Genomic DNA, 21759 nt, shown 5'->3' on the forward strand with positions numbered 1-21759 from the left:
CGGCAACCAGCCTAACGTATTAGTTGAGCTCTGTCCCTGCATGATTTCCAAGGTCTGCCTGTAGCATTTGCACAGCAAGGCTAGTTTAAACGTTTAGCAAGATACAAACTTTAAACATCTAATCGTTTTCATCCTTACCTGCTAATCCTGCATTTAACTTACATATAAAGATAAGCATGTTTTGGGGTCATGCTTGTGTATGGAATGGATGTTTTGTCTCCTGCTAAAACCAGCACAGAGTTGCAAACAAGTTTTGCTGCTGTTGGATTTCACAGTCAACTAGCACTTTCTACTCTGCACCATGCAAAGTAAATTTTTCCAAGGTGATTGCTTGTTCCTGGTGAAGTTTACAGAATACCAGCTCTCTCACCCTCTTCCTTGACTTCTTCCATGCATAAAGGTTGCAATTGAGGGTTGTCTGCATCTCTAGATTGCAGAAATGATCTGCAAGCATTGAAACTCCACCTGCTTTCTTGCTGCTGATCTGCTCATTACACTTCCTGGAACCATAAAGTGACACTTTCCCATCTTTGGAAAGTTCCTACTTGCCCGAAAACAAATCTAACATCTTGGTGTCAGGCACGTGGTTCTGAGTATGGCTGTATCTGAAACCATATTTTGAAGATGGCTTCTAAGAGCACAGTTGTTAATATGCAATGACTGGATTTCAAAATTCATCCTGACTTCATTCCAGGGCTATCACCAGTTGCTGGAGACAAATGCAAAGGTCATTGTAAAGTGTGCTACAAAACATTTAAACTAAGTAATATGGGAATTAGAGCTGTGGAGTCTCATGCACATGGACATCAGAAGTTCCTGAAAATTAAATCAAGCCAATAGTCGATCGCAATTTGTTTTGGTCCAAAGCCAAGTACAAGTTCATATAGTAAAACAAGAGAGGGTGAAGAGACAACCACTGCGAAAAGTGGAAAACATGATCAGAGTGATGAAAATGGCAAAGAATTACCCACCACACAAACTAGTATGGCTGCCTATGTACAGTGGTGCCTCGCATTGCGACGTTAATTCGTTCCGCAAAAATCGCTGCAGAACGAAAACATTGCAATATGATATTTAAAAGCCCATAGAAACGCATTAAAACCTGATTAATGTGTTCCTATGAGCTTAAAACTCAGCGTTCAGCGAAGATCCTCCATAGCACGGCCATTTTCGCTGCCTCTTAAGCGAGGAATCCATCCCAGAAAACAGCAGGTGGCCATTTTGTTTAACCGGCGGCCATTTTGAAACCGCCGGTCAGCTATTAAAAAATCGTCGCTTTGCGATGCTCGGTTCCTGAAGCAGGGAACCGATCATTGCAAAGCAAAAAAAAAATACATAGGAAACATCGCAAAGCGATTTCATCGCTAAACGGAGCGATCGCTATGCGAGGCACCACTGTAATTAAGGACTGTTTTAAGACAGCAGAGTACCTGTGGGCTTTGCAACTGGTGATGAAGAAGATGTCATTGAACTCTTGTAATAACATCAGTGAGTTATTCAAGTGAATGTTCTCAGAAAGCCAGATAGCTCAACAGTTTCATCTGGAAGAACAAAAGCAATGTATGTTGTTGCTTTTGGCTTGGTACAACATTTCTCTGATCTTTTACTGAAACAGCTGAAACAATGCCAAACATTTGTTATCTGTTTTGATGAAGCTTTGAATAAGGTGGTTCAAAAGGGACAGATGGATCTAGTGGTTTGTTTTTGGGTTGATTACTATCATAAAGTTTCCACATGGTATGTAACCAGTGTTTCTTCTTAATGGTCTCTGTGAATGCACACAAATGGGTTATTCTGCACCTGCACAAGAACTCTCGGAGGTTTTTAGAGCTTAAAGACATGATTAGTGGGATGTTCCCCTATGGAGTGCATGCTCCGCCTGCCTGAAGTTCTCTCAGTTCCTTTTAGCTGCCACTTAGCTCAGACCTATCTTGATGACTAGAGCAACTTTTGATAACAATTGCTATTTCTTCTCTGTGCCTTCTCAGGCTTTTTCACTTCTTTATTTGACATTCCCTATGAGTTTTTTTTGTCTTCAAATTTTCTCCCTGTTTCTACTTTCATTCTCCCCCTTATTTCCCCCCCTTTCCTATCTTCCCTCTCCTTTTATGCCCCCCCCCGGCCCATTTAAGTGGTGTGTGTTGTGCACGAGCAAGATCCTGCTTTCAGACAGCCACAGCCGCTGTCTTTTTTGCCTAGGAGAGCAACATCAAATCCATTTCTGCCCAGAGTGTAAAAAAATCACCAAACCGTCTCCAAAGTCTCCGCTCATTTCTCTGGGTGAAATCTCTTAATCCACCCACCACTTCGATGAAACCTGTCCCTAGACAAGATGTGCTTTGGCCCGTGTTGAACCAGACCAGTCCTTCTAATCCAAGGGAGCAGTCTAAATCCTCGTTGAAATTGGCATCGGCATCGAAGGCATCCCCGACACAGTCTCAGGGCCAGTCACCTAAGAAGAAAAAGGACATGAGTGGATTGAAAAAGACTAAGAAAACATCTAAGTCTACTCAACTTACTCAACCTCAGCCAAACCTTCCTGCATCAGTTTTGGAAGGGAGGTTCCCAACTCATTGTCGGAGGCAGAAGATCCACTCCTGCTACCTCCTGGCCAGGCTCCAGCTTCAGTGGTGATCCTGTCACCTAGTATTGGCCCTTCAACAGCTGATGTTCTCTCCAGCATGGCCTTGACCCATTCTAGCCCTGCATCTTCAGGGCGGGCAGTTATGGTTCAGTTTTCCAACTCAGAGTCTTCTCTGCACCGGTCTCCTCCTCGCAAACATACATCAGAGGTGTCATCTCTCATCCAATTTCCAGGATCCTCCACATCGGGAGTTTTACTTCCCCAAAGTACCTTCTTGATACTGTTCTCATGCAGACTATCAAGATCCTTATTATGCTGAGTATGGCCAATACTGGCATCGCAGAGATGATATCAACCCGCATACTGGACATTATTATGATGATGAACCAAAGAGAGTGTGATATGCATTCTTTTATCCACCTGAGCCTTCTCCATCTCCATCACCATCTCCAGCCCGACATCGACATCGGGCTCATACATCCAAACTTCAGTCCTCTCTTCCAGCTCCTTTATATACCAAATCAGTTCAAAAGCGTACTTCTTCACACCCAACAGAGCAACCTACCTCCAAACACCTCTGTACATCTTTGGTACTGGTTTCTACTTCTCACTTGCACCTCCATACCTTGTCTCTTCAAGTCACTACCACCTACAAGGGACCTCCCCCTCCTCCGCCTGACACCGACATAGGGTTGTCGAGTCTTCCGGTTACCACATCCAAAACCATCGACATCTAGACCTCAACAATGGTCACCCTCTTCCTAGTCCACTGTTTCCAAGGCTCATGACTCCCCCTCAGAAATTTCTCAGGAATCACCCTCCAACCTGCATACTCCTGATTCTGATGTGGTGGATAATCACCCTCTTTCACCTTCTGAAGACTATAAACATCCTGTTCTCAACTTACACTCCACATGGCTAAATCCCTCGAGCACGAGGTTGAACAGCCTCCACCTCCAAAACAAGATCTGGTATTCCATGACATCAACCAGGATAAAACACCACTCAGTCTGGCTTTCATGCCAGCTATGCTTGATTTGGTAAAAGAGTTTTGGGATAAACCACCGTCCTACCTCCAAATGCTCAGACGACTGGAGAATCATTATAATGGTTCAGATACGTCCTTTCTTGTAAAGCATCTGATACCTAAATCTATCATTATGGAATCAAATCAATACCGAGCTCACAATAAATCATAGGTGGCTCCAACAAATAGAGAAGGCAGAAAGTTAGACATTCTGGGCCAGCGTCTCTACTCTTTAACATCTTTTATCATGAGGATCACCAGCTACCAGGTGGCTATGGGTGTCTACCACAAGCAACTCTGGAATAATGTCCTCCCAATATTACAACCTGCTTCTAAGGACTCCAAGACTGAAGATGTCCATCTACAGGCATTCACCCTGGCAAAACAAAAACGAATGGCTGCTCATCACACCACAGATGCCGCCTCCAAGGCTATGGATACTGCAGTTACGCTTAGGCACCATGCCTGGCTTCATTCAGCGGGCATCACAGACGACACCAGGTATTGTATAGAAGACCTCCCCTTTGATGGAGCAGGTCTATTCAGTGAAAAGACTGATGAGGTAATGGACAACCTCCACAAACTTGGGAAGACAGCCAGAGCCTATCCTCTTCAACAACTCTATTGATATCAACGCCCCCAATGGTGTCGACCCTCCTTCTTCCAGCAACCGTTTCAACAACAACAGTACTGTCTATACAAAACTCAGCTCCCTGAAAGACCCTTTTCAGGACCCTTCACTTCCACATCCTCCACTTTCTGACCTTAGCCTCAGGCTCATCGTCGCCAGACCATTCGTCATCCTCAGAAAAAGGGCAAACAAGATCTCTCTCTGACAAGTTCCACCCATTGGTTCTTGTCCTACCCTCAGGCACAATGGAAAATAAATCAATACCCTATTCCCTGTGGCAACCCTTCAGATATCGGAAGTTTGCTATCTTGTCTGCTCTCAGTCTTATCTTCGTTAAGCTAAACATACCTAGTCCATTTAGTTTTTCTTCACAGGATTTGGCCTCCAGTCCCCTTCTCATCTTTGTTGCTCTTCTCTGCACCCCTCAGCACCTTTTTTATTGTAATGACCAGAACTAGACACCGCACTCAAAGTTCGGCCTTATACCTGTTTAATGCTCTTTAAATATTGTAATAATTTATTTAGTTTTTTTATTTATTTTAATACTGTAAACTGCCTTGGATCCTTTAGATAACCAGCAAATAAATATTTTAAATAAATAAATGGTTAATAAATTTGTATTCAGGGCTGCAGGTGTTTCTTCAAGCCAGTTGCACCACACTTAGTATGTAGTCTACAGCTGTTTAAAGATGTCTGTTCAACACACCCTCATCCAACCAACAAAATTGCTATGCCTTATTAAATGGCACTGGCAAAATCAATTCCCCTGTTGATGCAGCCTAGGACTGTGTTGGCTTTCTTGGCAGCTGCAGCACACTGTTGACTCATCCTTAGGCAGTGGTCCACCAGGACACCTAAATCCCCTTCATAAGTACTTCTGTCAAGCCAGGTACCACTTGTGTGTACCTGTGCATCTGGTTTCTCCTGCCCAAGTGCAGGACCTTACTTTCCCACCACTGAACTGCATCTTATTAGATAAGGCCCAGTGTTCAAGTCTGTCTAGATCCTTCTGAAACCTGTCCAGATCCTTTGTCCTTACTTGAAGATGCTGCTGGTGAAGAAACACTTTGTGAAGATACAGAAGCAGCAGAAGTAGTATTTCTGGGGTCAGAATTTTGGAGGGAAAAGCTACTTGCACTTTTCTTATGGCTCTCATCATATTTTTTAATGTCTTAGGGCACCTCTGGCATGCAAGAATGTGTTTTATCATCCTTTTAGCATGTAGAAAATAATATTACTTCTCATGGTATATGCAAATTGCAGCTTTGCTCTCAGCGAAAATCACACTGACGAAATGTTTTCAAAGTCTAGATTTGGTCTCGCCATTTTATTGAGAGAAGGAAAAAACAATTTACTGGTTAAAAAGATTATAACCAAACATTATGCTGTAATGGGAAACAGCATTAATAGAAATCATTAAGATAAAGGTAATAAAGATAAATCCAGTATAAGCTGGATTTCGAAGGGGCAGAGGAACTAGGGACAAAATTGCTAACATGCGCTGGATTATGGAGAAAGCCAGAGAGTTCCAGAAAAACATCTACTTCTGCTTCATTGACTATGCAAAAGCCTTTGACTGTGTGGACCACAGGAAACTATGACAAGTCCTTAAAGAAATGGGACTGCCTGATCACCTTATCTACCTCCTGAGAAACCTATATGTGGGACAGGAAGCAACAGTTAGAACTGGATATGGAAACACTGATTGGTTCAAAATTGGGAAAGGAGTATGACATGGCTGTATATTGTTCCCCTGCTTATTTAACTTATATGCAGAATACATCATGCAAAAGGCAGGACTGGAGGAATCCCAAGCCAGAATTAAGATTGCCGGAAGAAATATCAACAACCTCTGATATACAGATGATACCACTCTGATGGCAGAAAGTGAGGAGGAATTAAAGAACCTTGTAATGAGGGTGAAAGGGGAGAGTGCAAAAAACGATCTGAAGCTCAACATCAAAAAAACTAAGATCATGGCCACTGGTCCCATCACCTCCTGGCAAATAGAAGGGAAAGATATGGAGGCAGTGACAGATTTCACTTTCTTGGGCTCCATGATCCCTGCAGATGGTGACAGCAGCCATGAAATTAAAAGACCCCTGCTTCTTGGGAGGAAAGCGATGACAAACCTCGATAGCATGTTAAAAAGCAGAGACATCACCTTGCTTCATTAAATGACCATATTTCCATCCATTCTTTCTTAACTTTATCTACAACTTGTATGCTGAAAAATATTGGAGTCTATTCTCCATCTCCTAGCTTCTCTATAGTCCTTCTTAACTTTCATCTCCATCACCATCAGCGCGTAATCTGTTATTTTTATCACATTGATATTCATATCTACTACTTTTGAAATTAAGTTTTGTGATATAAACATAAAATCTATTCTAGAATAACTATTATATACAGAAGAATAGTATGTAAACCTTCTTTCGTCTCCCTTCAGTTCTCTCCATATATCTTTCAAATTTGTAGTTGTAACGGAACCCAAAGTATGATGTCATTCCTGCATGTCAATCAGTGGATGGAGCAGGAGGGGCGGAGTCAGAATGACAGTTAGAACAGCTGGGTGAGACAGTGAGGAGTTGGAATCAGAGAGGGAGAGAGGTTCAGGCAGAGTTAGGGACCAGAAGTTATTAAGAGAGTGCTAGGATTTAGGAATAGCAAAAAGGGTTAAGGAAAGAAATTGAAAAAGTTAAAATATAGTGAACAAGCAGGAATGAATGTCTAAATATAACAAGAGAAATATTAACATGATCTGATATACGTTAACACCTGATTTATTATACATGAACATAAGAAGCAGTTATATTTGATTCACCTTATGATTTAATTTGGTATTGGTATAATACCTGGTGGCAGCGAAGAAGGCGTATTTACCTTTGTGGAGCCCAGAGGTATAAAGGGCACAAAGGGGGATTGCCACAAGTGGTGGCAGCGGAAGTGGGATCAAAAGATAATCCAGAGAGCCAGAAAGAATCCAGTAAACCGAAGGAAAAAAATTGAATTTCCTGAGCTTAGGGAACCCAGTAGTCTGGTGCTGTCAGGGCAGGAGTTGGAACCTTGGAAGTGGCTTGGTGAAAAGCTAAAAGGGACTCCTGAGGCAGACCAGAGAAAAGACTACAGAAAGGGGAAGCTCTACGGGAAAATTCAACAGTTTAAGGTTTACCTCAAGATAGTGAAAGACCAGGGGGGCTAGCTTTGGGGTCCTAAGCTCTGAGAAGAGAGGGCTGAGGGGACAAGAAGCGGAAGCCAGGGTCAAACACAAATCTGAGGGGCAAGCAGAGGGGCTTGGAAAAACGGAAAAATAAACAATAATAAGTGTGTGGCTGGAAGCCAAAAGAAACAGTGTATCCCACAAGGAGCTCAGGCAGGATGCCTGGAATAATAACAAAGTAGCGAAGCAAGCCGAGCAGGTTGTCTAACTATCTCTCCCTAGCACAGAGGGGGAAAAATAGGTCCCTTTTAAAATAAGACTTGTGTTTTGAATCTGAGAACACAAATAAGCCATGCCTAAGAAAGGAAAAAAGTTAATAATGGAGGTACCTGAAGGAGAAGGGTTACCTCACGAAGTGGAAAGTACTCTTGAGGTAGCTGAGCAAGAAGATGATGATGCTCAAGAGGTGACTGTTCAGGAGGAGGATGCCTCAAGGGGAGGAGAAACTACTTTAACCTCCCAAGAATTTCCAAAAAGGAAATTGGAGAAAGAATTTCAATTAAGACAATTACAGCACAAGAGTGAAGCTGAAGCCAGAAAATTGGCCATGGAGCAAGAAAAGATGAAGGCTGAGATAGAAGCAAAGGAAAGAGCTGAGGCCAGAAGGGCAGAGGCAGAGGCCAGAGAAAGGGCTGAAGCCAGACAATTAGCCATGGAGCAGGAAAAGATGAGGGCTGAGATAGAAGCAAAGGAAAGAGCTGAGGCCAGACAGGCAGAGGCAGATGCCAGAAAAAGGGAAATGGCCATGAAGGAAAAGCAGATGGAACATGAGTTCAGAATGAAACAACTAGAAGTTACAGCCCTAAATCAGAATAATAACAATTCAGCCAGTGAAGAGATTTTAAAAGTAGACCTCAAGAAATTCCCTCAATTCAAAAAGGGGGATAATCCAGAGGCACTTCTGATACTATTCGAGAGAGCCTGCTGGGACTATAAAATCCCAGAATCTGATAAAATGATCATTTTAAGGACCCAAATTAGTGGCGAACTCGCCGAAATATATGCATGTATGTCTCAGGAAAAAGTGAGAGAACATGAAGCTTTTAAAAAGGTGGTTTTTGCTAGGTTTGGGATCAATGCAGAGCATTTGAGGCAGAAATTTAGGGCATTGACCAAAAAACCTGATGAAACCTATTCTCAATTAGGAGCAAATATGCAGCTTTGTTTAGAAAAATGGCTTGAGCGATCAGGGGTTGAGACCTTAGAGGATTTGAAAAATGTCCTGGGTCTGGAACAGTTCTTTTCAGTGTTACCTGGGGAATTGAGATATTTGGTAACCGATAAAAACCTGAAAAATATACTGGAAGCAAGCGAAATTGCAGACTGCATTACAGAAATCAAACATCCAAATTATTCTGAGGTAAAATTTGAAAGGAAAACTTGGGATGACAGAAATAAAGAACCGAGAAAGTACCTCAGAGACCAACTGACAGTTGGCAGCCATTTTAAGGGCAAGCCCGCAGATCAAGGACAGCATAAACTTAAAAACTGGGAAGGGAAAGGAGAAAAATCTCCTAGTTTTGAACAAAAAGATGTAAGATGTTTCTCTTGTGGAGAACTAGGCCACTTTAAAACACAATGTGTTAAAACCAGAGATTTTGGGCAACAAAAAGGGAATTTAGAAGTGCCTAAGAAAGTGTATTGCCTACAGCAGGAGACACCTACAGGGGCAGCTGAAGCAGGCACCATGGCAACCACAGTTAGTGGCAGAGAAGAGAGCTTAGAGCAACAAGAACAACTCCCAGTAGCTCAGATTCTCCATTGTTACTTGGCTGGAGAAAATTTGGAACTTGTGAAATATTCTGGGGATACCATTTATATAAATAAGACTAAATACCAAGCTCTAAAAGACTCGTGTTCGCAAGTGACATTATGCCATCCAGAAATAATCCCTTCAGAATTTATAGTGAAAGGAGAAAGCATAAGAGTCAAAGGAATAGGGACAGAGGTAATTACACTACCAGTAGCAAAAATACAAATAAAATATCAAGGGTGGACTGGTTGGTGGAGAATTGGAATTAGCAGCGAACTGCCAACGTCATGCCTGATACGTATAGACCTCTCTGAGCATGTCAAGAGTGTTTTGGTGAATACTCATCCCCAGAAAGAAAATAAGAAAATATCTGAGGAAAAACTTGAGTCCTCTAATATAATAATCAGAGGGAATGATGAAATAGCTGATTTGGTGCCAATGAGAAACCCAAATGAAAGTATATTTAAACAGGAGCAAGAAACTGATCCAACTTTAGAACAGTGCTTTAAAATGATTAATAAAGATCCACTATCACCTGAGAATCCTGAGAGATACTTTGAGGAAAGAGGCCTTTTATATAGAGAAACCTTCATAAATCCCAGGAAGGGAGGGAAGAGTCTTCATAAGCAATTAATAATCCCTACTAAATACGGACAGAAAATACAGTGGTGCCTCGCTTAACGAGCGCACCGTTTAACGAAGAATCCGTATAGCGATCCCTTTTTGGGGATCGCTATACGGATCAGCCCCAATCGCCGCACTCGCTTTGTGACGATTGGGGCCTCCGGCGGCCATTTTGGAGCCGCCGATCAGCTGATCGGCGGCTCCAAAATGGCCACCGGAGCAAAAACATCGCTGGAGGGGTAAGTTTCCACGCTTATTGGAACGCATTAAACTAAGTTTAATGCGTTCCAATAGGCTTTGCTTACCCGCACAGCGATGTTTTCGTATAGCGAAGGTTAATCCGGAACGGATTAACCTCGCTATACGGGGCACCACTGTAATGGAAAAAGGACACGCAGATACCTTTTCGGGGCATTTAGGTATTACAAAAACTAAGCAAAGAATATCTCAGAAGTATTACTGGACAGAAATGGGAAAACAGATAAAAGCGTTCTGTAAGACTTGTGACATATGTCAGAGAAAAAGAAATAGTGAAGATAAAGCCAATAGGGAGGACAAGAGTAGGGATGATTATAATAATTATATGGAAGATATTGATAAGATTTTTAATCAACTGAGACAAGAACACACTGAACAACAGAAACAGGAACACAGAGAGGTGTCAGAACTTGGAAAGAGTGGGGATGCACTGAAACAGGTTAATTTAGTGTATACAAAACCAAAAGGAAAACAGGAAACACTAAATTCAAAATTTGAGGAGAAGCCAGGTCCTACAAAAGCAATTCAAAGTATAGATAACCTAGGGAACACTTTGCAGAGACTCCTAGAAATTGCAGCAGAAAATTTGCAGGGCCAACAACAGAAACAAGAGCTAGAGGCCGACAGAAAAGCCAAAGGGGTAGCACAGAGAGCAGTGCACCAGATTGATGCTAGAGGTGTAACCCTAAAAGGTACACCAGAGTTTAGAGAAATAGCTGTTCCTACACTTAACCTGACACATAAAAAGACAGCTGAAAATATCCAGAGGGCGAGCAACTGCGAGGAGGTCATTGGGAAGTCGGTGATGGCCGGTCGGGTTGTGAGACGCATAGAGTCCCGGAAGGAGTTCCGCGCTGAGGTATCCAGATTCAAACCCAGAGCCATGCTGAGCCGAGCAGACGACGAGGAAGATCATCAGCCAGCTGAGTTCCTGAGTGGAAAGCTGCAGCCGAGGTGGAGAGATCGTGCTTCGAGGAAACGTAAGTGGGATGAAAGAGGGTGATTGTTGCAGGAAATCCAACCGTGCAAAGGAAAAGGACAATTTGGACTATGCGCAGACTCAATACCGTTAATGGACTTACGAACTGGGAAAGCCCACAAGGACAAGCTTGCAAACTGGAAGAAAAACTTGCAAGGTTTGGACTTTAAATTCCGTAAGAAAAGGACTCAAAAGATAGCTGCTGAAGCGTGGGCTCGAAGACCTAATGAAGATCAAATAGTCCACTGAAAAATAAATGTAGAATGTAATGGACTTCCAGTTATGTATAAATTAATACAAGTAATTGCAAAAGTAATAGTCTTTTGAAAAAAATAGTAAGAAATGTAGAATGTAATAAACTGTGTTAGTTATGTACAAGTAAAAATAAGTAACTACAAATATAATTGCATTGAAAATGAGAGAATGGTAAGTGATGTAGAAAGTAATATGCCGTTCCTGTTATGTGTAACTAAAAGTAAGTAACTGCAAAAATAATTGTACTGAGTAAGCAACGGAAAAATGTAATAACAAAGGAATTGAAAATGGTAATTGCAAATGATAAGTAATTGAAGGTAAAAATGTGGAGTAAATATTAATGTGAATTTAAAATAGGTAATGTTAATAAGTGGTGGAAATATCAAATTGCTCAAATTGCTTCTACGTTGTTCATGGAGCAAACCACTATAGGTTTACTCCATGGAACAAACTTGCAAAGGAGGGAGGTATGTAACGGAACCCAAAGTATGACGTCATTCCTGCATGTCAATCAGGAGGGGCGGAGTCAGAATGACAGTTGGAACAGCTGGGTGAGATAGTGAGGAGTTGGAATCAGAGAGGGAGAGAGGTTCAGGCAGAGTTAGGGACCAGAAGTTATTAAGAGAGTGCTAGGATTTAGGAATAGCAAAAAGGGTTAAGGAAAGAAATTGAAAGAGTTAAAATATAGTGAACAAGCAGGAATGAATGTCTAAATATAACAAGAGAAATATTAACATGATCTGATATACGTTAACACCTGATTTATTATACATGGATATAAGAATCAGTTATATTTGATTCACCTTATGATTTGTTCAATAATAAAAGAATATTTATTCAAAATCCTTGATTCCTGAAATTGTATGACCTTTTGGGGGACAGCTCCTGAGTGTGTGGGATTTGATTTGGTATTGGTATAATACCTGGTGACAGCGAAGAAGGCATATTTACCTTTGTGGAGCCCAGAGGTATAAAGGGCACAAAGGGGGATCGCCACAGTAGTATTTAGTATTGGAAGTTTATTTATGTCTGAAGAAACCAGTATGTCCTGTACATAGATGAAAGTAGAAAATGGAGGCTGCTCATAAATGAAACGCCTCCCTGTGGTGGATTACAAAAGGGATTAGATGGGTGTAGCGAACAGCCCTGCCTTCACCTGTCCATCACAGCAGAACAGTGAAGAAGGAGCCTATGAGTGGATGGAAGGTGGAACCAAGGGGGGAGGGAGCTGGATATAAAGGCTGGTGTATGGTGTCTGAGAGAGATTCTGCTATAGAGAGACTGTGTGAAAGTGAACTAAGAGTGAGATAGAGATCTGTAAGAACAATGAATGGAACAGAGAGTTAAAAGAGTTTAGAAGTTGTAATCGTTTTGATTCAAGTATAAGTGATTAGCAGCCTATGATTTATCTATTTAATATTAATCATATATTAACTCCCCTGATCTAATAAATGACTTAAGTTTTAAGAGCACACATGTCTCCATGATTAATTGGTATTAAAGCCGTAATACCTGGTGGCAGCAAAGAAGGAAGAAGGGAGAGATCCTCGTGAAGGCCTGGGAGGAAAGGGACTTCAGAGGAAATTGCCACAACCGGATTCTATTTTTCTTTCTTCTTGATTTTGTTTGTTTTCTTGAGCACGGTTGGGGGAGGAGTTAGAAAAGTATTTGGGGGATTTATTATTTAAATTCTCCTGCTGTTCCTGAAACTCCGTAGCGATGCTAGAAGAGACAAGGAGCTTCTTTTCTGTTTTATCTCACCTTATGTTTTTCTACTCGAAGTCTGTAAAGGTGCCCAGAACTCTGAACTAGTTGACTTTTGGCTCTCTTTTTTCCTTTGTCAAATCCAGACACAAATAGCTCCCTTGAAGCGGAGTAATATTTACCATACTTATTATATTCAGGATATATTCTCCCTGTTTGGATGTGGTCAAGGAAAGTTTCCCTTCTTCATTAAGAACATTGAATATTTGTTTGATACGGTGTATATTGGGCAATCCCTGTTTGTTGGTTGCTCTCATGTTTTTCCATGTTTCCATATCTCTAATGTCCTAGATTATTTAAATTTATATAAGAAGGGGGGAAGCAGATATCAGTGGAAAATATTGGAGAACTGTCATATGAAGGGTCTTTTTTGAAAATACAAAAATGCCCTTATGGGGTGTTCTTGATACGAAGTGGTTAGTACCATATCCAGCCATCCACGTGATCTAAAAGAAATTGTGATACATCAGACCAGGCAAGCTTCTTCCATTGCTCCATGATCCAGTTCTGATCCTCATGTCCCCATTGTAGGCACTTCCTGCTGTTGACAAGGATCATAATGTACACTCTAACTGGTCTGTGGCTATGCAGCCCCATATGCAGTAAACTGCGATGCACTATGTGTTCTGACACCTTTGTGCCAGTTTAACTACTGAGCCTCATGGTCCAGTGGTAAAACTGCTGTACTGCAGCCAAAACTGTGCTCGTGATCCAGGGTTCAATCCCAGGTAATTGGCTCAAGGTTAATACAGCCTTCTATTCTTCTTAAGTCGGTAAAATGAGTACCCAGCTTGCTGGGGGGAGGGAACGTGCAGCCTGCATAATTAACTTGTAAACCACCCAGAGACTGCTTGAAGTGCTATGGGGTGCTATATAAGCAGCACACTTTGCTTTTGCTTTGCTTTGTATCATGGCCAGCATTTAGTTTTTCAGCATTTTGATCAGTCAAACAATAGTTCTTCTGTGTGACTGAGACAATCTAGCCTTTGCTCCCCACATATATCAGTGAACCTTGGGTGACTGAAACCATGACACTAGTTCACTGGTTGTCCTTCGTGCTACTTTTGGTAGGTAATAACCACCGCATACTGAGAACACCCCATAAGACTTGTCATTTTGGAGATGCTCTTACCCAGTCATCTAGCCATCATTATTTGGCCCTTGTCAAAGTCACTCACATGTTTTTACATGCCCATATTTCCTGCTTCCAACACATGAAATTCAAGAACTGATTGTTCACTTGCTGCCTAATATACATATGACAGGTGCCATTGTAACAATATAATCAATGCTGTTCACTTCACTTGTCGATGGTTTTAATATTGTGGCTGAAAAGTGTATGTTTATTCTTTTTTACTTAACACAGGTTTCTGCATCTATTTTGTGATATCTCTTTGTTAATTAACATTATAGGTAAAAGACAAGACAAGAATCATTATAAAATGCATGCAAATTCTCCCCTCTTTTCTCTCTGTTTCACATGACATCATCTTTCTGTTGTTTACTCTTTCTTGTGAAAACTGGCAGGAAATTGAATGAGATACTTCTGCCTTGTTATCTTATAAGTAGCTTTTGTACCCAAACAAATGAGGTGTTTTCATTTTGTAATATAAACTATCATCACAGAGCACTTTTCCAATTGTACTTTCATTTTTCTCAGGAACCACTGAGGCACATTTTAAAATAACTTTTCCTTTTTAGGGAACCACATAAACTCATTTTTTAAAAATGTTTTAATTTTTTTAACTACACAGCACAAGACTATGGCTATGCTACAACTACACAGTGTTGAGTGAAAGATACAATATAAATTGAATACATATATAAATAAGGTATTTAAGAAGTCTCTGAAATGCCCTGTACCTTGTATTTTTTGTAGCTTACTGGAAATGAATACATATAGAAAGAACATAAGCAGATGTCATAGTTGCTTTGTTGAAATATCTAAGTAATGATCAGTTACTTCATGAGAAGTGCCTAAACAGGGCTTTCAGAATGGCCATTCCTGGGGCATGACCATATGAAATTCATACAGAATTGGCATGCCATACCATATCCTTCCTGCCATTCATAGGTAGTTAAATCAGTGTGCAGGCTTTCTTCTTCTGAGAAAACCAGCTCATACACAGAATGGTTTATCTGAAAAATGAGAGGGCTGACTAGATAATGAGCAAAACCTCTACTATACACTTCCTAAGCTCAGTATGCATAGTAGCCAACCTCAACATCTGATCAAATTGATTTATAGGAGCCCCCCACTCTGATTCTGCAAATCCCAGCCTGATGAAGAGTTTTATTTAATTCAAAAGCTAACTTAAAGGTGGCTTACTGTAGTTCTGCATCAAACAGAATCAGGATACTTGAGTTCAAATCCCCACTCAGCCGTGGAAACTCATTGGGGGTGTGGTACTGGTCAAAACTACTCCTTAAATATCTGACGTTGAAAGCCCTATTAGAATCTTTATAAGTTAGTTTTGAGATAATGATATAAAACATAGCAACACAATTAGAAATGATTTTTATCACCTTGAAGACTTATATTTTAAGGTGAGCTTTTATGGACAAGTCTACTTCAGACATCTAATGTGAGATACAGAGATCACACAAATGCCCTTTTGTAGTTCTTCAGATGGAGACCTTTTTTCCTAAAAGAGAACAGATGTTGACTCTTGGAGTAGCACTCCTCAGCCTTCTCTTTTCCCAAGGGTCCATCTGCTCACCTCAGTTGCCCCTCATTGAGTCTAAATTTGTGAGCCTTCCCGGGAAGCGGAACATGCCTGTCCTCACCACGGAACTCAGCACCCCGACGATGTCTTGAATTCCCTTTTAGGGCAGCCCTGCCTCTATGGAATGGGTCTACTGATTTGCGATGTGCATGAGATGGTTGCAACGTCCCTGTACCCCTCAATCCGATCCCCGTTTAATGTCCGGTAGAATATAAAGCGGTTTATTCCCAAACTGAGATGAGGTCTTCAGCTCGTACTGTGTAAGCCCCAAGAAACACCACGGATCTGCCTTCCGAATTCCCATACCACGGTTCAAGCAGGCTGTTTCTCGAGCGAAGCCATCTGCGGCTTCTGGACAGTGCCCCTTCCCGTCCCCTCCCCTCCCCGCCGCCGCCTCTTTCCCAGGCGCTGCCCAGTCCCACCTCGGCTGGCTGGCAGGACAGAGAGCTCGCGCGGAATCCGTCACAAGCCGAGGAGGAGCGAGCGCTTCTCCGAGCGCGTGCTCAGCGCTGAGGGAGGCCTCGAGGCTGCAGTAGCAGCCGGCGTCGCGCGCGCGCCGCGCGGAAAGAGGAGAAGCGCCTGCAAAGGCAGTCGTGGCGGGGAGCGCGAGGCGGTGCCTGCCTGCCTGCCTGCCTGCCTGCCTGCCTGCGTGAGGACTGGTTCTTCGCATTCATTTTTGTGACTTTATGCTCGGTCTCGGCGACAGGCATCCCTTCCCAGAGCGGCTGGAGAGGGGGCATTCGGGGCGGGGTCTGCCTTTGGGGTGAAGTAAGTGAAAAGGTGTGAACGCTGAATGCGCCGGGAAGCCGAGCTGAAAGCTTGGTTCCCGACTCGCCGGGCAAAGGCTGGGCTTTTGTATTGGACTCCGCGGGAGGCAGACGCTTGCGTCGAACCAGGGCGGTGGGACTGCCAGAGGTTGCGAGGGCGCCCCTACGCTTGCCCTGCTTGGTAGAAAGACATCCCCGAAAGGTCCCATCCCCGGGGAGGCGTTCGAGTCCCTCCCGTGGCGTAGGTCTTGACCAACATGTCCAGCGGGCTTTATACCGTACCCTTAAGCTTAAAGTCGCCTGTGCCGGCTTGGATTGAGGGGTGGCGGTTCGAGCGCGAGGCTCCTGGGGAGTTGCGTGGGCACGAGGTGTCTCTGAAGAAGCGCCGGTGGCCAGGGGTCCTGCTGGTCAGAAGAAAAAGCTGTGCTCAAAGGGTTGTCAGAGGTCGGCCCTTTCTGTTTGAAGGCACCTGGTGTTTAAAGCGCCCTCCGGTCTCAGCCTGGCCTTGGGAAAGTGGAACAGCGGCCTTAAAGCAGCCCCTCTAAAGTTAGTACCTGCAAGGCAGCAGGCGCACGAGCCGCCTGGTCAGAGTCTTCCCTACTACCGTGAGATGGTTATGCTTGTTTTTAAATCACAGCAATTGTTTCTAAACTAGAATGGTTCATGGAGGAGTTTGTGAAGATAGGTGTAAATTTTTGGTTCAAGGTTCCTCTCTTTCCACGATTTGTAAGGGGCCATCCTATTGTTCATCCAGACTTAGTAGTGCCTGGTGTGAACATTTTAGGAAGCAAGGACCAGTTGTCCTTACGTTTTTTCTTTTGTGTTGGGCAGCAAATGGATGAATACTGCTACCGGCCCATGTATGTACAGCTTGTGAGAACCACCTCTAGTAATTGTGTGAGGAGTAAGGTATCTGGCAGAATTTGCTGCTCTGTATTGGCTCAAGATACTGGTGTGAGTTGGGCGAGTGAAGATTACTGGCTAATCTGCAGAGTTTAGTGGAAATTCTGTCAGTGGTCTCTTGGCTCTGAAGCATGAGGGTCATTCCCCCCCATTAAAAATCTTGCTTCATTTCTAGCATACTGGGCTGGAACAGTTGTTTTTAGGTGACTTATTTTCAGTCACATTCCTGTTAAGCTGTAGAGTTGGAACTGAAGTTTAAATGCAGAGACATTGAATATATCTGAAATAGGTTTAACATAAAATATTTGTAGGGTGCCTTTTAAGGTCAACCAACATATGCATTTATATCACAAAAAGTGTATAGTTAAAGAACATACAATTCTGTATAAGGTCATCTCAGTTGAATCCGATTTGTCATTCAGGATCCACAGATAGGACATTTTACACAATTTGTAGGAACTGGATCAAAGGTTTTTGTTTTCCAGTCTCATCTTGTGGCATACTGTTCTATGACAATTTGCACGTGCTGTTCCTGCCCACAGTTTTTCAGTTCTTTTCACCCTCTATGGTTTGTACCATATAGGCTTTCTCTTAGAAAACATTAATTGGTTTATGTTGAAAAAATAATTGACTGCCTGTCTGTCCTGTTTTTAAAAATGTTGGTAACTACCTGGCCAGGTTATTGATATATACTATGTGAAAACTACATTGGCTGCTTGAAACATTTTTCTTGAATTGTGCTTCACTTCTTTGTTCTATTTGCCTTCTAATTAATGATGTGAGGGATAAAACTTGAGGTCTTGGACATGTAAAAGTGCCTTGTGCTTTCTCATTGAGCTATGGGCTCTCCCAAGTGCCGTTTTTGTGACTTGTACTCTGTAATAGACCAGATAGACTTTCTGCACACAACTTTAAATTGGTTACTAAAGTTCACACCCAACATGTTGCAGAATAATTCAGATACTGTTTTTTTTTAACCAAATATTGTATCCTCTGTTGCTGTGTTAAATGCATTTACTGGAACATTCCCACAATGTGTTGTATTTTTTCCAGTTTATTGAAACTAGTGTAGCTTTTGAAATACAGATTATAGTGTGTAGTTAGTGTGGGACAGTCCATACGTTTGCAGTTTTATATCGCCTCTAATTAAATTGATGAAAGGCTTAGTGAGCACATTACTAATGAGTACATGGTGACGTGTACATCCCATTTATAATGCTTATTTGTAGAGCTTACAAATATTTATAGCATGCTGCCAACTGACTTAAATGTTGTCTGTTGGATGTACTAAATCTCCACTTCAGGCTGTTTTCCACAATGTCATCTCCATTTTTTATTGTTAAGTTCAGTGAAGATCAGTTACCTTCCTGTTTTTGTCTGGATTAACACATTTTTTGTCTCCAGAGGTACATAGTTCAGGCTTGATTTGATCTAGGATCCATTTCTTTGTCTTCCTGGCAGTCCAGGGTATCCACAAAGCTTTCCTCCAGCATCCCATTTCATATGAAAATTACTGTTTAATCATTGTCAAATATTCCATGATGCTGGAGATACCACAATATTGGTTTATTTATTGTTATTAGTGGGCAAGCACAAGATTGATGGGTACTTATTTCACAGCCATGCAAAAAGATTTGTTGCAAGAGACAAAATTTCTGAATAGGAAGAGAAACAATACTTATTCATAACATTGCCCTAATTTTGGAGAAATTTAATAAAGGATAATTTCACCCTTTCAGTGTGACATACATAAAAAATTCAAACCAAATCAGTAAAGTGCTATACCTGCTGATAAGCAAAATGACACTGAAATTTTTGATGATACTGCTTTAACCCACATTCATCATGGTGGTGCATGGTAGTCCCCACAGAATTGTGTTTTGTTGCGTAATCCACATAAACCAAGACCTACGATTTCAGCATTTTGTGTCATTGTCATCTGAACAGTTGCAAACAATATTTTCAGGTTTCATCCATTTGCAGGGTTTTTTTAAAAAATAAGGAAGAAAGGGGAAAAATAAAATTATTAGCTCAAAAATCAATTTTTTGCCATTTGGTTTTTGGTTTGGTTTGGTTTTGCTGATATAATATTGGGCAAAAAAGAAAGAAAAGAGAACTCCTTGCTGTTTTTCAGCAAATAATGATGCAGAGAAGCAGAAAGGAATTTTCTGGAAGTTAGTTGGTTGCTCCTGTTTTGCATATAAGGAAGTATACAAAGTGTATCTAAATCCTACTTCTAACCATAGAGCTACTGCTAGCTCTCTATGCATTGGCTTACTTATTAGGATTAGAAAATACCCACAGCTTATTCAATTAATATTTGCAATTCTTCTTTTTAATATAGCCAAATTTTTCTTTACCTGTCATTTAATCAGTTGATCAAATCTCTTTTGATTGGTTAAATACCCATTATTGTTTCTGTCTCATCTCATCACCCATTACTTTTATTTCTTTTATTGAATTTCTACCGCACCCATCTAGACCAAAGGTCTACTCTGGGCAGCATTACAAGTTAAAAATAGTTAAAACCAATAAACATACACTATAAATCCAAGATGGTAAGATGTGAATTTAAGATACAGCAGGAGGGAAAGCCTGCCCAAATAGCCAGGTCTTGAGTTTGCTTCTGAAGACATCCAGAGAGGGAGCCAGGCAGATCTCCATGGGCAAGTTGTTCCAGAGGTGAGGGGCCACAGCTGAGAAGGCCCGGTTCCTTGTTCTTTCTTTCTGAACCTCCCTCGGTGTTAGGCCCCCTCAGCTGCCCTGCCTGGCTGGAACAAGTGACTCTGGCAGAACTGGGTGGGAGAAGGCGCTCTGCCAGATACTGAGGTCCTAAACCATTTAGGGCTTTATATGTCAGTGTAAGAAATTTGAAATCAACGCAGAAACGAATGGGCAGCCAATCCAAGGTGGCCAGTGTGGGGGGAAATATATTAGTCCTTTTTCACCCCAGTAAGAAGTCTGGCCACCGCATTTTGTACCATCTGGAGTTTCCGCATCAGTCTCAAAGGCAGCCCCACGTAGAGCGCATTACAGTAGTCTAATCTTGAGACTACTAGCGCATGGACCAAAGTGCTGAACACCCCCACATCAAGATAGGGATGCACCTGGGCAATCTGCTGAAGGTGGAAATGTGCAGAACGGACCACTGACGACACCTGGGTCTCCATGGTGAGTGCCGGGTCCAGATGTACACCCAAGCTGCAAACCTCACTCTTGGTGGTAAGAGTCAACCCCCAAAAGAAAAGGGAGTTTCCCAGACCACTGATGTCTGGGGCACCCACCCAAAGACCTCCATCTTGCCTGGATTCAGCCTCAGTCCATTCACCTGCATCCATTGCTGAAGCCCCCAGGCAGCACTCAGGGGACGAAACAGCATCCGCTGTTGTTGGAAAAAAGGAGATTTAGAGCTGAGTATCATCAGTGTACTGATGGCATGAAGCCCCGCATCCCCTGATGACCCCTCCCAGCAGCCTCATATAGATATTAAACAGCATTGGAGAGAGAATCGAGCTCTGCAGAAGCCCACAATTGAGGCTTCACCAGGCCGAGAAACTCTCTCCAATCTGCACTCTCTGGGGACAGTCCTTCAAGAAAGAATGGAGCCAGGTAAGAGCCAGGCCACTGATTCCCAACTCGGAGAGCCTCCCCAGGAGAATACAATGGTCGACGGTATCAGAGGAGGCTGAGATATCAAGGAGGACCAGCAGAGACATTTTGCCCCTGTTGGCCTCCCTCACTAGGTCATCAAAGAGGGTGACCAATGTTGTTTCCATGCCATGGTGTGGCCTGAAGCCCAACTGGAGTGGATCCAGGGCATTGGTTTCATTCAGAAGAGCCTGCAACTGGTTGGCCACCACCCTCTCTACTAAGGAAAGAAACATTGGCGATGGGCCTAAAATTGCCAATATTGTCCGCCACCAAACTTGGTTTCTTCCTAATGGGCCTAATGAGTGTCTCCTTGAGGAACCCGACGGAAAATACTCAAATAGCTGTCAGGATCGGTATTGCTGTAGCCCATTCAGATGTTATAGGCCTGGCTGCTTTGGTTAGCCAGGCCGGGCAAGGGTCAAGGGAGGTGGTGGTGGCATGACAGTGATCAAGCACTCTGTCCACCATGTCTGAAGTCACAGGCTGAAAGTGGTTAAGTCTCATCGGGCAAGATGGGGCACTGGACGTCTCAGCTCGATTCACTGTTTTCAAATAAGGGGGCAAGATCCGAGTGGATGGCCTCCATTTTTGATTTTAGAAAGGCTGCAAATTGGTTA

At 42.5% G+C, this 21759-nt stretch overlaps 1 protein-coding gene across 4 annotated transcripts in view; it reads left to right on the forward strand.

Moving 5' to 3' along the window:
- Window positions 1-16390: 16390 nt before the first annotated feature.
- Window positions 16391-21759, forward strand: part of PROM1 (prominin 1) — a 206444-nt gene continuing 201075 nt past the window's right edge. For 2 of the 4 annotated variants that reach the window (XR_013545551.1, XM_078394067.1), the window contains exon 1: window positions 16391-16589. The gene's annotated coding sequence lies outside the window, so the exon portion shown is untranslated. The remainder of the gene's footprint in view (window positions 16590-21759) is intronic. The other 2 variants (XM_078394066.1, XM_078394069.1) reach the window with 2 other exon arrangements.

This window comes from Pogona vitticeps, chromosome 5 (genome assembly GCF_051106095.1).
Source record: "Pogona vitticeps strain Pit_001003342236 chromosome 5, PviZW2.1, whole genome shotgun sequence".
Taxonomy (NCBI): Eukaryota; Metazoa; Chordata; class Lepidosauria; order Squamata; family Agamidae; genus Pogona; species Pogona vitticeps.